The sequence below is a fragment of the Coloeus monedula genome, assembly GCF_965178545.1.
Source record: "Coloeus monedula genome assembly, chromosome: 16".
NCBI classification, from domain to species: Eukaryota; Metazoa; Chordata; class Aves; order Passeriformes; family Corvidae; genus Coloeus; species Coloeus monedula.
Genome location: NC_138796.1, coordinates 2,914,325 through 2,931,423, shown reverse-complemented (window position 1 = coordinate 2,931,423; position 17,099 = coordinate 2,914,325).

The window sequence follows — 17,099 nt, the reverse complement described above, 5'->3', positions numbered from 1 at the left end:
GGAATACAGGTTGGGAAAATTACAGAAACTTAAAGTTTTGCTAAGTTAACTTTGATATGTTTTAATGAGTACGGCCTGTGAGAGAGTGATGATTTGTTGAAATTGGATACAAGAAGTGAAGAATTTATGGACTACAAAGATGTTTGGCAGGAACCAGAAGGTAAAGAAGAAGCTAACTCAGTATATGAGCATTGGAAAGTCCCTGACAAAGGAAAAAAGATACTAAAAAGACTTAAATTACTAATTAGCAGGAACAGCGGAAAATCCATTACCAAGAGAGGACAGAATACTAATTAACGAAAGAATTGTGTAATTTAGAATCAGTGAACATTAATTTCTTTGTTTGCTAAAAATATATACAGGGGAAGAAGTTTTATATCAGCGTCTTGTGTAGAGAGAGGAAAATTTGTCGGCCACACAGATACACACCTCTTGAGCAAAAACACAGTAACACCTTACTCGCAAGCACTAAAAGGCTGTGTTAGAGGTTCCGTCTATCCCGGAGGGTTTAAAAAGGCGGTGTTAGAGGCTCTGTCTATCCCGGAGGGTTTAAAAAGGCGATGTTTGAGGTTTATCTCTGCCGGCGCTCTCGGGGGTTTCCTGCGGCCCGCGGAGCCCAGGCCGGGCCCTGTGGGGCACAGGCGGCCGGCAGGGGGCGCCCGCCGCGCGGGGATGCCCCTCAGCCGCCCTCAGCGCCATGGCCGCGCCAGCCCCGCGCCGAGGGGACCGGACGGGCTGAGGGGCGGCCGCGTTCCCGAAAAACAGCGCTAGGGCCGAGGGTCTGGGGGGTCCCCATGCAGCCGTGAGACCACACGACGCGGGGTCATCACGGCCCCGAAGGTCGGGGTCATCACTGAGCCGAAATGCCGTCATGTGCAGGGCAAATCTTGTGTCCCTCGCTGGGAGGCCATGGATGGATGGATGGATGGATGGATGGATGGATGGATGGATGGATGGATGGATGGATGGATGGATGGATGGATGGATGGATGGATGGATGGATGGATGGATGGATGGATGGACGGACGGACTGAGCATGTTGTGCGCTCCCCAGAGAGAATTTTCTCTACTTTATTCAGTGCACTTGTCATGACAATGCCCCATCCCACTGTACCTTACTGGGACACGCTGCAGGATTAGGAACTGGAGGGCCAAGTCCCTCCTGTGAGCAGCAGCAGCTTCACTCTCCATGGAGGAGAGTAGCTGTAAATTACAGAACCACTTACTTTGGAAACAAGATCATCGTGTCCAACCGTTCCCCAGCACTTCCAAGGCCACCAATGAACCACATCCCCAATCGCCACATTCACACACCTCTTAAATCCCTCCACGGATGGTGACTCCACTGCGTCCCTGGGCAGCCTGTTCCAGTGCTTGACAGCCTTTTTGGCAAAGAAATTTTTGCTAATATCCTCTGGTGCAACTTGAGGCCATTTCCTCTTGTCCCATCACTTGTTAATTTGGAGAAGCAGTGATGTTAGTGAAGTTTCAATCTACAATGAATTATCCTAAATTAAGGAAAACAAGGAAAGCAGCCCACAGTATAAAACACAGCTGAGTGTAAACTTTTCTGGAAATCAGCTGAAGGTGCCCATGACTTCAGTGGAAGGTCTCAGAAACAGGGAAGGAGAAGAAGCAACAAACAGGCACGTGCTGGTTTAATAACTCTGTAAGATTGGTCCTTTGTGGTAATATAAATTAGGACTTTGTCATTTAAAGAATCTTTTCAGGCATAATTAAGATACAAAATGAGAATAGACCACAGCAATAAAAGTTGTCTTATCTGATCAAAAGCACGCACTTAATGGCAAAAAAATTAATATTATGTCATAGTTTTTTAATGTCTTTTCAGTCGCCTGTCCTTAATCTATTCTTCTTTCATTATATGCAAAGCACTTACAATTATTTTGAATAAAATCAAAAAGGAAAAAAAATCTAAAAATCCAAATGCACTTGCTAATTAAATAGCAATGCCCTTACTTCCATTCAGGCAATCTCGATAAATTACAGTCTTCCCATACTAATTAACTTCAAGTTTAATGGATTTCTCTCACCACTGCAAGCTATGTAACAAAAACACAACATGCTCAACTTTACAAAAACAAGTCAATATTGAAACTGCTTGCTTGATTCTGCTTCAGCAGAGCACTCAAACACATGTGAGAACAAACACAGGAGAAACAGCTCCTTGCTGGTGGTGCAGTGAACTCCTGCACCTGCAGAGCTCATGTCTAGTGCAAAAAAGTGCTTTTCAGCCACTTTTCCCCACCCTCAATGAATTCACTTGCATTTGCAAGTTAGAGTGGGTTTTTTGTATTTAGTCAGACCATTAAAGTAAGGTATTTCTGTTACTGAATGATCCGCTTATTGGGAAGTTGATCAAGGTTATCAGAAAGTAAGTTTGAGTTAAAACGTTGTGAGAAAACACAAGAACAGTCACCCAAGACGGTATCAGAAAATGAATGCCAGCCCCTGATCCTGGGGAAGAGAGATGGGTCAGTATAGTTTTCCCAAGCCACCAGGAATACACTTGGAGGGAAACAGCTTGAGTTTTGAATTGGAAATTACTCCAGGAAGCTCTACTTGTGGAACTTTGAGTTCTTTGAGTGATTTTTTTTCCCTGTAACAGCAGCAGGGTATTAATGCTCTACCCTGTCAAAAAACTACAAGATTCCACTTATGGATAAAATTATTCATACTCAGTAAATTAGAGTTCATATCACAGGTCCACCTCCACAGAAGGAGTGAGGCATCCATTTCCCATAGATACCTCAGCTAGGACCTGCATTCCGAAGGATCCCCAAGACCAATCCAGACCACACAGCCTGGATGGGGAAGGGGGGAAATTTCACAGCAAGTGGATTTGCAAACAGCCATTATTTTATTCTAGTACTGTTATCTTTTCTATTCTGTTGTTTCCTTCTTTTTGGCTTGGTAATAATTAGTGGGGAAAACCTGCTTGTAGACAGGAAGACACTGTATAATTAAAGGTAAAATATTCTATTTAATTCTGTACGAACAACATCAATTTTCCTAATACAGTGTGTGAAATGTGAAAAATCAGGTAAGCAGTGCATACATTTTTTATGAACATGAGGACCCTGAACTATTACTAATGAAGTACAGAAAGAAAAGACAGGACTCTCAGTAGGAAAATACCATCCATTAAATCTCTCCCTGGGGATCAAATGACACTTACAATTGAAAGACATTAACTACCTCCTACATTTCAATTGGTTACCAGCAGGATGCCTATTTGTAGAGATTTGTGCTGCCTGTACTCTGTTAGTGTAAGATGCCACATTAATATTTTCTGACCTTTGCAGTAGATATTGCCCTTTTTTTTCACAGACCAGCAGCCTGATTTTACCTTTTAAAACCGTTGATCCTGTTAAAGAATGAGCACAAGAGCAATTCTGTGAGTATGTAGGGGCCTGCTGTAGCCAATAGACCTGCTGAACATGTTCTGAATGTTTTCTGATACATGTTACCCTTTACAACAAGACTTCCAGGGTTCTTTTTGTAAAAGTGTACCTGCCTTTTACTAAATGCCTATAACCAAAGATCAAAAGGCTTTTGAAATATTTCCCCTAAGAAAAGCGAAAAATAAGAACTTAGAAATTCATTCATTTCAAAATGGATTAATCAAAGGCAGCTCTTTGATCAGTAAAGGAAGTCCTCAGTTCCAAAACAATGAGCACTTTAATAGGGAACGATTACACCTCTCTGGGTGTGTTGTCCTTGAGGCATGTGTTGGGCTCTCATGGCTGTCACCACCAGGACACCAAGGCAAGTCTACTTTTTGTTATTGTACCACCTGAAAACACAACACCTCCTTCCCATGCCTCCATGTCTGTTGCCTCCATTTAGCTTCACAGTATGTGGCAATGTTTCAATTAGAGCTCCCTGTGGTTTTATTTACACATATATATGTGTGTGTTTGTGTGTATAGATACACACGTACAGGCGTATACATGTATTCCTGCAATATCTACTGCCATTCAAACGAGAAATGTGCAGTGATTTCTTCCTGCAGTGGATTTTATGTGACTCCTATAAAAAAATAAAATAAAAACAAAACTGTAGTCACAAATAGCAGAGATTAAACAGCAATGTCAAGGTCTGAGAGATTACAGATCCCACATCCACAGATGTTTGCAGCTGCTGACAGTCCTGTGATTTAAGGAGCTGTTCTCCCATGTCATTGCAGGACAGGCAAACGTCTGCCACAAATACTCATCAACAGATTCTACCCTTAGAGCTTATTTTTGATCAAATGGAGCCTGTTCAATACTTGCCAGGCCCATTGCAGAGGTGGTCACTGTTCGGTGACAGGTGAACTGAAACTGTCCTCCAGAGTTCAGAACTTTTCAGGACATAAGGGACACTTAACAGCCACACTAAGCCATCAGGAATTCACCCCTTGCATGCTGCTCATTAGGAGTTACTACAAGATGATGAATTGCCAATGACTTTGGGGAGGGTCACAGGGGCAATAGGAAAGCAGTGGATATGTGGTTGTTACTTAAAAAAAAAAAAAAAAAAAAAAAAAAAAAAAAAGAAACAGAATTCTGCAGTATAAGGACATTACAAAAGGACTTTCTGTCCAGAAGGAGATGTAAGAAGGCATTGCATCCTTCAGGGAAATATCAAAATGAAGCTAAAATCATTAGAAGTATGAGGCAATTCTACAACTTCGGAATTTTCTGGGTAACATCTGTGCTTCTGTAGAACATTCATACTCCTGAGAGTCAGTGAGGAAGACAACGATAATCAAGGCCTGTGTACAACATAACAGGGAGTTTTCAGAACAGGTGGGTGGGTGCCATCGTTCACTGACAGTGACACAGCAACCTAATCACCCTCTGGAAGTGACAAAGCCAGTGCACAGAGAGAGCGGCGTGAATTCACAGCTCATCTGCTCCTCGGCACTCGTTTTTCAGGTAGGTGCTCCTCCATGCAAGGTGCTGCTGGCACCTGTCCCTGCACTGGATCAGCCACACTGAGCAGCCCATGGGAGCATTCCCTAGTTCACATCAGCAATCCCCTGGGACAATCTCACACCCACTGCACGGCCAGTTTGTGCCAGCTCTGCTAATGTTGCCTGACCAAAGGTGTCTGTGCTCGGGCAAACCCCTTCTTCCAGCAAAGAGAAAGGGGCAGCAGCCTCTGGCACAGGACCACTGAGGAACACCTGCATCTGTAGCATCTGTCTGTTCGGCTGAACCTGCAGAGGGGTGGGCATCTGTCCAGGGCCTCTCTGCACCTTCTGAGTGAAGTCAGCTGCTTCACACAGAGGAATTCAGGGCGTTAGCCTATGTGCTCTCAGTTCACACCCTGGTTTACTTGCTACTAATTTTTTACATGAGCTCTGAGTCAACTTTTCTGTTTCCTTCCCTCTCTCCCTAGAACAGCAAATCTGCTATCAGTAATTCAGGCAATAGAGTGTCTCCTGGATACAAGGAACATACAGATGTCCCCCCGCAAACCCCAGATGAGTGGCTACTATTCTGCTCTTTATTACAGTAACACATTCCAGCGTTTGAGCCAGCAGAGATAATTGAAAGAAAACCGAGCTGAGCAGGCCTGTCAGACTCAGTCAATAAATGTACAGCAGGTTTGTCATTTTACAGAGCTGCATCTGATGTTACATCACAGACTCTTTGGGAGAGTTGAAATACCAAATCCTGGGCTAATATATGTAGGTCTGACTCCCCTGTGGTCAGCTCTGGTTTACATCACCTGCGAGTCTAAAAAATATTCAATCCCAAAATGTTAAACTCTCAGAGGATCACACAGGGTAATTCAGGTTGGAGGGCAGCCCAGGAAATCTCCATGTGCAACCTGCTGCTCAAAGCAGTGCCAGCCTGAGGTCAGACCAGGTGGCTCAGAGCTTTGTCCAGTCAGGTCCTAAAAGCTTCCAAAAATGGAAACTTCACAGCCCTTCTGGCAGCCTGCTCCACTGCTTGAGAGTCATTCTAGGGGAAACAGTTTTCCTTACACTGAGTATGAATCTTTCTTGTACAGTTTATGTCTGCTGTCTCTGATCCTTCCACCACTTTCAGCGAAGAGTCTGGCTCTACCTTTTGGAGCCTTTACTGTTACAGGGCTTTTTCTTCCCAGATGAAGAGTTTGTATTGATCCTTATTGAATTTCGTATGGCTCCTGCTGGCCTTTCAAGGTCCCTCTGAATGGCTGGTCTGCCCTCAAGCTACAGACAGATAGCACCTGGAAATTGGTGTCACCTGAAAACTTGACAAAAGGATGCTCCATGCCCTCCTCCAGGTCACCGGTAAAGGTCACAAACAGGACAGGTCCAAGAACAGAAGCTGGAATACTGCACTCGTTATATGTCTATGAGTGTGCCTGGGATCAATGAGCTAAACCATCTGGTTGAGTTCTTTGTCCATCAAGAATGCAATGTCCCACACTAGACAGAGCACTATCTAGGAGACTGATGAAAGCCTTGCTGATGTCCAGGTAAATGACAAGGAGGTTCCTCACCCACCCACAAATCCTGTTGGTTCATCACTGAAGGCAAGCAGATCAGGCAGGCCTGTTTCCTCAATCTGTGCTGACTGCTCCTGACCACCTTCTCCTCCGTGTGTCCACAAGTGTGTCCCAGGAAGAACAGTTACCTGATGCACAGACTGTGGAAAATACACATATCACTGGAAATTCCCATTCAACACCAGCTGTGGGTTGGCTGGTGCCAGAGAGAGCCCTCTGCTAGCTGAGCAGGACCTACCCGCTAATACAGCCTGGCTATAAGGTGTGATGGAACACTTCCATCAGAGAATCAGACTTGGAAAGAGTTTATAATTAACACATAAAATTTAGTATACTGTTTTAGGCAATGAATGCATTTAATTAACTGCTTCAAGAAGAGACATACAAAATCATTTTTTTGAAATCTTCTTTCTACCCTAGAAATTGCTGTTTCTTATACAACATCCCAAATTTTGATGTATACCGTGGCTGGTTCATAGTGCTGTATAATTTTTAAAACAGATGGGGCTTGTTTAGTTCCAAAGCTCTTGAGTATGCTGGTTTTAAATACAAATCTGGAAAATTTCCACCTAATTTGTGCTGCAAATTTAGCCTGATTTCACAGCAGCTGGATATGTTTCTCTAATTCATGTACTCTCTGAACACAGCCTGTACCTGCATATGCACATTGATCTTCAAGACAGATACAGAACCATGGAATGCAAATGTTTTCTCAGTGTACATGTGGGACAACATTACTACCTTCATGAGATTTTACTTGGGATTTTAAGGCAGGCATAGCATTAAGGATTCATATTCACTTCTTTATCTATGCAGCACATGGCACACTTGTGAAACTGTTGTAGAATTTTCTGAGAATTTACTTTCTTATTTTAAACAAGACAATTTTTTACATTCCTTTAACATTGTAACCAAGTGCCTTTGTGCCATCTGTCAAATTACTCACACGGAGCCATAAAAACATTCTAAGATAATCTAATATACTTTTTATATTCTGGTGAGTGCCACAATTTAAAAAATGTCTAATTCAGATTTGACATGGCTACTAATCAGCACTCAATATCAGAGGGCAAATAAGATTTTTTTCTCTCCAATGATATACAACACTGCAACATTTCGAAAAATACAACATGTGAGTTACCAACCCAGCACTGAATCTTACAAGTCATGAAGTCTGGGAGCATGACACTGCATTGTTCAGATGTGGGAGAGCCTGCAGAGCCAAAGCCACAACATTTGATGTATTTTTTAGCCTAGAAATGCTGGGGATATATGTGGCTATATATTTTTTTTAATTGCTTCCTTTCTCTTGAAAGGGAAGAAAGATTGTTAAGTTTTATTGTGGCACAGAGGGAATCACATCAGCTCTGAGAGGAAATAACACTGCAATCAAAGAGCCTTCAAGAGTGCATCAAGGATCCAGGAAAGTGCACTGAAACAACACCTCGCCTTTCCTCTGTGGATTCGTGGAGGATGAGCTCTGGTGCTCTGGAGGAATGAGAGACACCATGAGGGGAGGGAGGAAAACAAAGGTCCTCACATTCCAACACCTTGAATTCAGTTTGCCTGAGAACCCTCAAAACATTGTGAAAGCTGAAGTACTGATAGCTACCGTTGGCATTATCATCCTCTCTCTAATATGTGAATACAGCATTTAATGTCACAGCCTGAAAGACAACTGTCACATAGACAATCTGACAAGAACACAAAACAAAAAAGGGGCTCTGTTTTAGTGGATTAAGAGGAAAATGCACATAATAAATAATTTCTATCTTTTATCACAAAATTGTGTCAATAGTGCCTGGACATTTTCAGAAGCCCAGAGAGCAGGTAAGGCCATGGGCAGTCCTGAAAGCCAACAAAGCAGGAGGGGTCCTGCCAGAAGCAACCTTACTTCTGCTTTGGAAAGTTGTCCTTCTACTTTCCTGCTTATCAAGATGGTTTCTATGAAATAAACAGCCCAGAACTGCAGAATTTCACTTATTTTGGATGCACCTTTGCCATTCTGTGTCCTTTTTGGGACTTTTATAACATGTTATTAAAAATATTTGTCAGAGTACCATGCTAGCTGTGCATTCTCAGGTATTTGGAAGCACTGGATATCTGTCAGTGACTCAGGGCAAGCAGCAAAGTTGCTCTTAGAATACAAAGCTCTACAGACACACAGTAAACATATATGTGCATCCAAACATATGATAAGGAGCATGTTCCACCTGTCTCTGACTACTCCATAAACACTGCAGATGAACTCACCTACTGTCTGTCCTAATATTCAAAAGAACACAGATTTTTCAGCAATACCATAAATAATACAGACCTCTAAGCAAGAATATTAATTTCCAGTCTTCTGTACACTCTGTGCAAGGTCTCCATTAACAGCATCTCAGGTGCCACTCCCTTGTCCCTGGAAAACTCAGCTATGCTCCTACCTCAGAAACCTGTGGGAGGGATAGATCCAGACACTGCAGATGGAAGTGGCAGCTAAGTAAAGCACTTCCAAACCTACCTCGCTGCACAGGAAACTCCTGCATAGACAATCCTTAGTCATCATTGTTTAAACCCAAGTTAAGGATTTTCATACACTTCCCCCTCGCTCCTTCATATGTGCTTTCCTTCAAAGCCCCAGACCATATTCACAGATGTGACACATAGTCACACAATTATAGTCACACAATTTCTAAATAGTCTAAATAACATTTCAGACAAAGTCAGAATTTTCAGAACTCACAGTGACGTCAAAGAACTCCAAGGACAGGAGACTGGAGGTCAGTAAGGTAAACCAGGGATGGGAAAGAGGATAAAGCTGGTATTTTGAACAGAGAGCTGAAGGGCTGATGCAGGAACCACAGCAGCTTGAGAGGCACATGAGTCAACAAGTACTGGTCCCTAACCCCAGTGCCTTTATCTGTCATCTCATGGGAGCCAGGTACTTCAACATGTTGCCTCCCCAAGGGCAAGATTCTGCGATGAGCTGTATCAGCAGCATGTTGACTTTTGATTGGAAACATCTCCCATTTGTACCAGGTTTCTGCTAAAACACTTAGTGTCCAATTTGCAAAAATATATGTGCATACTTAAAGACTGTCTTTGACAGGCTGCCAGCTCTTGTGCTGTGGAATGCAATCCAGAAATCCAGAGTTTCTAGGCTCTGTGCAAGTGTGGCTTGCTTGCTCACTCTCTCTCTCTCTCTCTCTCTCTCACGAAAAAGAGTATTTCTCTTCAGAATAGAAGGTTCCTACTGAAACTGGATCTGTTATGGAAACCTGCCACGTCTCCTAAGGGTGCTGCCTTGTGGAGAGCCACAGCCTAGATCTGTATGTGACCGGGTCACAGCCTGCAGGCATATGTGCACCACATCCAAGGGGTGTGGATGTTGCTGCCCTGGAGGAGGGCCCTGCCTGTTTCTCAGTCCATGTAAAAGCACTGGGCCCTGGGGCTCTGTGTGCCGATGGATGTGCCTGTGCTATTTGAGCTCCTAGAGAAATCCCAGCAGTTCAAACACAGGAGTGTGTTTTGTCTTTGTGTTAGGGTGCTGACACTGGGCTGGGGTATGGTAAGAAGTCTTACCCTAGACAGGATATGAAATAAGCCAGATGAACATTGAGTAAATAGGAACAGGTTGCAAAGCCCTCCCTCATTTCTTATTAAGAGGCCTTGCACACTCCATACTTTAAACAAAGGTGAGATTTTCCATTGTTTGAAACCAGTCATTAAGATGCTCCTCCACCCTAAATCTCTGCCTATTACTAATCATCACAAACTTCTCTTTTCAGGCTTGAAATGGCATGAGTTCTGTGTGCCTTTGCACTCCTGTGCTCCAGGGAGTACCTGAGAAGTGTGTCCTCACAGGGGTTTCAGCCCAGGTTTGAAGACCCTATGACATTCAAATGGATGAGAGAGGCTTCAGAGAAGTGTCTGAACTTCGGGCTACTCCTCTGAACTTCACTCAGATGTCAGCCCCTAAGGAGTCCAGCCATCATTTTTTGAACCTTATTAACTAGAGCTTAAGGGAAATAGCTATAGATTTTATTCAGCAGGGACATTCTGCCATGTGGAGCAATGCTCTCTGCATTCATTTCCTTTTTTTGCAATATTTCAGTATTGCACATTATTTAGGCATCAGACCTGAACACAAATAATTGTACAATAACAAGCAGTGACTCAACAGGTTATTGCCACAATAACTCCTACACCCCCACTGTGTGCAGACCTAGTTTGGTTGCTTACCCTGGAGATGAAGGTAGTCCCATTCCTAATCACTGAGAGCCATTTATCAGCCCCAAGGCAGAAGTGCATATCACTCAGACAGTGTTACTGGGACCATGAGGCACGCTCCAAACTGAAGGAGAGAGGGAAACCTCTGCTTACAACCATTAGCAAATCATTTATACACTTCTCTCTAATGTTGTTTCTCTCATTCTTTGGTTTGCAATGAGATGCAGAGCTTAGGCAGGGAAGGTAGACCAGGTGGAAGCACTTCCATCCCCTCATACTCTTTACTGTTCTGTTTTCTCCTTTGGTGCCCTCTTCCATTTAACATTGTACCCCACAGACAGAGGGATGGGATAATTTCCTTGTCTTCCTTACTAATTTCTGACAGATTCATGAAACTAAACAGGAGAAAAAGAAGAAGGAAACCATGGACCCGTTGATATAAACACACATTACACCCACAAGTTTGCCACAATACAGGTGGGAGAACACAGACCCAGAACTCCACGACGAGAGTATGCTTCTAAAAGGTTGCAGAATTACAGAGCCTCACAACCCTCCCAGATTCACACAACATGATGGAAAATCCCCTATCTCTGCATTACAGCTTCAGCCACAGACTGGAAAAGACAGCTGTAAGACTAGGAAATAACCTAACAGCTTTTCAGTGGAGTACAGGCACCTCACTGTCCTCTTCTGTTACAGTATCAAAGTCTCTGCAGTTTACCTTTAAAGGCAAAGAAAAAAACCGAACAGTGAGGGAAGGTGGCCAAAAGGCACAGCAAGCGTATGTGGTGCAGCAATTCTCCCTCTCTCCCTCTCTTTCCAGACACCTCAGAGTCCCCTCCAAGCCCCATGGAATTACAGAGCCATGCAGAGGAGCAGGACTGATGGCACCATGTGCACAGGCAGCCCTGGCACTGCTGGAATCACCCTGCACACAGTTGTTCCTGTTCATTTGACTTTTTAGAGCTTGTGACTCTCCTTACAGGAACTCATTACAGCTCGGTGCAACAGCAGCCGCTCTCCCTGTCACATCTCATCGCACGCCAGAGGAGGCTGCCCTTTCATCTCTCTGTTTTTTTAAGCTAAGCTTTAGCACATCAGGGGGAACATCTTTGAAATCCTTACTGATTCCCACTGGAAATGGTGCCAAGCAAAAGAATCATTTCCCACAGACATTTTCCTTCCCCAGGGCCACAGGCAGGCTCAGCACAACCCTGTCTGCGGTGTCATCTAGAAACAAAACAAGCCCAAACCCAGCCTGCCCTCTCTTCCAACAACATTTTCCAGGTCTATCTGGAGCCAGAAAACTCTCCCACCCCAACCCAGCTGAAAGCATGGTGGTGGCAGAGGGCAGCAGCAGACAAGCTCCCAAGACAGCTCTGACAGCTTTTTGAAGCTCATTTAGCATCAGCTTGGGCATTTTAGCCCACATTCTGTGCCAGAGCCAGGCAGGAGAGGTTCATAGTTTGGTGCTTTGCACTGGAGCATCCCTGAAGTGTGGGGACAAATGGTGCCCCCAGACACGAGTGCAGCTCTGGGCACTGCTCCTGCCTGGGACACAGCAGACTCCGGGGCTGGAGCAAGGCTTCCCCACGCCCTCCACCTTGGTACTTTTTGTTTTGAAGCGGCGTTGGGAAGAAATATTTAGCTGCAGTGAGGAACCTTGTCTCATTATCTGTGTGGCCCTTTTCATGAATTATAAAGAGCTCCTGCTGCTTGCTAAGCATGTTCCAGATGCCATGCCACAAGCAGAGTTTTTGGGGGTTTTTAAGTGAAAGAAATATTTTTCCAGAGGTTTGCTGTAAATTATAGGATGAGCTTTGTCCACTGTGGGCCAGGTACTCCTGCCAGCATGGAAACACTTGTACAACACTCCTGCCAAGCGTGTGTTACAGGATTTGTTTTAGGGAATACATGATCATGCTCTCTATCACATCTACATAGCCTCATAGTGATTTTTTTTGTTTTTACACAATCTCTAATTTCTTCTCAAAACACCCCTGTGAGACAAGATATGTTTTTTATTCCCTTTTTTTCCAAAGAGAAACTTTTAAGATTTTTATGGATCACAAAAAGATTTAGGTACTTAAGCAGAAAGTGGAACCCTAAATCCCACTGAAATGAATCAGAGATAAGCCCTCAATAGGACTGAAATGCTTTAATACTTCACTAAATTTCTGCCTAACTGCTTTGCCCAAGGTCATGAAAGACTTCTGGAAAAACAGCTCCCAACCCCACAACTTGCCCAGTAATTACTCTCCCTCTGAAAAGTGAAAATCTAGCAATTTTGCAAAGTCATTTGGGAAAACAAGACACACCTGCTGTGATAGCTAAACCTCGATGGGCAGCAGGTACCTTTGCCTGAACACAAGGTATCAATGCAACTATTCTGCTTCCCAGCTTGTTTGGAAGTAGCCTGGAAATCTCAGCACAGGAGTGCATTTTGTCTGGCCAGCATCACCTAGAGCAGAGTCTTGAGTCAAAATCCCAGGAGTTCCACCCAGTTCCTTAACCACAAGGCCAGTTCTCCTCACGTCAACCCTCTCCCATCTGGGGGGTGAGGATGAATGAACAGTGCTTTTTCAAACACCACAGAGAGTGCTTGATGTGGTGGGGCCTGAATTGACTCTTTCAAAGTCCCTGAACCTCTTCCATCCTCATAGAAAAACAAAAATCTTCAGATTTTTTGTTTTAAATTCAGATCTAGTTACTGCTGAGCTCTGGAAGCAGCATGCACACACAGAAAGCTTTATGCCTCCCTGACTGGTGTCAGGCAGAACATAAATTATTTATGAAAGCACTCCATGCAATATTTTATTTTGGATTTAAAGGGGCAGGAGTGATGGGAAGGATTGTTAAAATGCATTCAAACCTGAGTCTTAGTTTTGTTCAGGAACCACTCCCTGCTAAGACTGGTTGAACAGAAGACTAAATATTATCTCATCTGTATTTACGTGAATAATCCCATCCAATTCAGTGGAGTTGCTCCTAATTGCCACAGATTTATAGGGGATAAGATTCAGGATTTGCCAAAAAATGTCTTTGGTGCCAGTGCTTTGGGGCTGAGTGGGTGTTTGCAAACACAAACCCACTTTTCCTCCCACTGTCTGATCCACTTGTAGCTTTTCATTTTCCATGCACAAAGTTCCTCAATCCATTGCTTAAATTAGCAGTCGCCAGACAGCCCTAAGCAGTCTTTGCTACATGAAGCAAAATTACTTGAAGTGTTGTGCTGCTGCAGAAGGACTAAGATCCCAGATAATGGAGCAAAGCTGCCAGTAATATCCCAAAGTTCTCTAAGTGTCATATACAATCAAATATTTGTAAGTGATTGTGGCTTAGGACAAAGCCTATCACCTTAACTATCACAGAAAGCTTAGCTTCAAAAAGCACACTAAAGACAGGATTTTGGAAAGGACAGAGCAGAAGTTGTTCCTTGAGATGAAGGCCTCTACCTGTCTGGTACTTGCATATACAGTAAGTCTGCCTGGAATTTCAGAGAGAAGTTGAATGATAAAACACCTCAATAATTTTTTAACATGTCAGGGTCAGGCCACTGAAGCCAAGGCTGAGCCTCACAAGATGTGAAGTTGCGCATCAGCTTGCCCAAACACTGCAGGAAACACTTCAGGAGAACACTCCAGAGAGTATTCTCCAGTTTGTCTCTCTCCCCATTGCCATGATAAATCTCTGTCTCACACCTGGGTTTAGATCCTCAAACCACGTGCTTTTTCAGGGTTTTCCCCATGTCCATGGTTAAGCAGCAGGATTGTGCTCACACTGACTACGGTTAGAGCTGCCCTCAGCTCTCATGAGATTGTTGTGTCTTCAATAACATCTTCCTGACATTCTCCTAATCCAAAAATACCAGTAAAAATAAGGAAAGCAAAGAAGTTGAACTGTCATTACACGTCCTGCTACACATGGCAGGCTTTACATTCCCACAGCAGCTGTGCAAGTGATACACAGTGTGGAGATGCACTGAAAGGGTTTCACGTGGTCCCAAACTCTGGGGGTCCAAGGCTGGTAACACCTGGACAAAGGCTCCTGGGTTGGTATCACCTGCAACATTTGGACTGGCCCCACCTTTGAGTTTTAAAACCCAGAGACTGTGATGTTCCACCTTGTTCAGATGCATGAGTTTGTCTCCTGCAACACAATATATAATAATTCAAGTGGCCTGGAGAAAACCTAAGAGACTGGCACCTTCTTTTGGTCATGAGCACCAGCATCAGCAAACTCTGTGCTAAAAAGAGCTCCTGCCCTTGACTTGGATTCAACTTCTCTTTCAGAATGATCAGTGAAAACCACTGTGCAGAGCTTGCAATGTGCTCAGCACAGTGGGTACGTTTCTTCATTAAAAGTCTTCTCCAATCTCCTATGGATAAACAGCTCCATATTTTTCAAGCTACTTTGATAACTGAGTTGGTGCTGAATTTTCCCAAGTCCAGAGGATGTACACAAGTACAGACTCTACCTCACAGCAGATAAATGAACTGGCTTGGCAACGTTCCTTTCGCCCCTACAACAGGATGAGTTGCCAGGGCTGGGGTGTCTATCCATGATGGACAGTACATCTGGATGTTGAGGACAGCCCATTTACTTCTTTCTGTCCACCTCCACTGTAAACCACTGACTCTTCAATGTCCTCATCATTTACATGCTAGAACTGAACAAGGAAACATTTTCTCCTGGCTTAAGAAAGGTTGCAATAAACTTTTATTAACTTTTGTTTTGAACTTCCACACTTCATGTCCTTTAGTGTCCAGTGTGATAACTATACTGAGACTTCTACACTCAGACGCCCAGATCTTACTTTCTTGTGTCTTGTGTGGTCATGCAGACATTTACACTTTTGATAATTTAGGGCCATTTATTCCAGCAAGGAGGGTGTGCAGGCAGAGCATTCACCTCTTCTTTCTCTACTACTTACCCACAGACCAAACAGCAGATTTGGCTGTGCTGGGAGAAAGTTAAAAATTCTACTGTAAAGGCAATTTATTTTGTAACTCAAGTACAGCTACAGCTGTAGAATTGCAGTATCAATCCAGTATAAAATAATACTTTAATTAAAAAAATCACTAGCATTTAAAGTAAGATTTCTCCAGTCAATGTGCATAGATCCTTCTTCCCCATTTCTTAGGTTATTTAGGTGGGAGGGTGTTTATTTCTGCTGCTGCTCAGATCCTGATTATGAAGATTTTGACAAGCTTGCCCCTTTCCCTTTTTTTGAGCTGCACAACGAATATGCCACCATCTTGGCAATAAGGCTACAAGGTTTCATGTCAGCATAAAAACAAAGAAAGGAAAAGTAGAGATAAACTTTCCTGTAACATTTCAGCAGCTGTTACCATAGTAATAATTTGTTTCACAAAGCCAGCAAACATCATTTCAAGGATTTCTCCAAGTGCCCATGGAAGAAGTAGCAGCCATCAATAACCTCCTTCTCTAAAGCTTCCTAAAATTGTCACAGACCTTTCTCTTATGTTATTTGCTGAAAGCAGAAACAAAACAATGAAGGCCAGAAATAACATCACTGCTAAGATGGATAGATGTGAGGAGAAGTAGACATGAAAAACAAAAGTGCTGCATCTTTGTGTACCCAAGGGCTAAGTTTCCCAAATAGTCATTGACGCCAACTGTCAGCTTCAGATGAGCCGGCGCCCAGGCACCCAGGATCCTAAATAGGAAGAGCTTTATATACCAAAGCCAATTATTTTAATTGTCTGGAGGGTGTCACCATTGGGGTGGTATTTTGTAAAACCAATCAATGCTCTAATAGTGTTTTCCAGTGCTGGAAATGGGGCATGTTGCAAAGAGCATGGGGCAGAGGAGATCTGCTACTGACCTTGCTTTCCAGTGCTGTAGAGGTGCAGATGTAATTGCAAATAGACTCATAGTCCTGGTGGCAGAAGGACTAAGATCAAGTTATGCCATTTCACCTGCAGACACAGAAAGCCGAATCATCTACCCAATGGGTTTTTTCCTAAATTCACTGGGATTGCAGCGTTAGAGAAAGAGTGGGGTGGGCAGCATTAGGATCTGCAGCACCTAACAGCACTTGGGGAATACACAGGAAAAATTCCTTCCCAATTTGAAAGTGGTGATTGCTTTAACTTTGTATGTCTGCAAGAATGACCACAGTTTCCCCATCAGACACACCAGGAAGCATCACTGAAATCCCACCACCTCAGTCTGGGTTTCTCAAACCCCTGTAACTCAATTTCTGTGTCTCCTGGGACATGGAATTACAAAGGGGCGTTCTACCTCCTCAGTTTAAAAAGATGTCATAAATACACACTCAAATATTGGCTTTGTAATGCTCAGAAAAGTTATTTTCCTACAGAAGTTTACTTTATGCAAGTTCCAGG